This window comes from Poromitra crassiceps, assembly GCF_964638095.1.
Source record: "Poromitra crassiceps genome assembly, chromosome: 6".
NCBI lineage: Eukaryota > Metazoa > Chordata > Actinopteri > Beryciformes > Melamphaidae > Poromitra > Poromitra crassiceps.
Window position 1 is genome coordinate 13,304,503 of NC_139627.1, and position 364 is coordinate 13,304,866.

The following is a 364-nucleotide window of genomic DNA, read 5'->3' on the forward strand; positions in this document are numbered from 1 at the left end:
TGACTTTATGCCTGGCAGCTCGGGTGCAGAGGCGCTGCACGCTTGAAAAATAGAACAGAAGCTGAAACTATCGCTGCAGCGTAGCTTCAGCGCGGCGCGGCGTGGTGCGGCTGGTGTGAACGGTCTCGCCTGTTAACAAGGATGCCGAAAGTGAAACTGGCATAGCGCTGCGTAGCTTCAGCGAGGCTTCGGCGTATGGTGTGATTGAGGGCTAACATGAACAATTAACATATCTAATCTGTTCCAAAGATGTTCACGTTCAAATGGAAGGACAGCCTATCAGCGTGAGCTAACAAGCTTTCATTGTAACAACTTTCACATAACCAAAAATGCCCTTTTTTGTTTTATTTAAATAAACAAATAA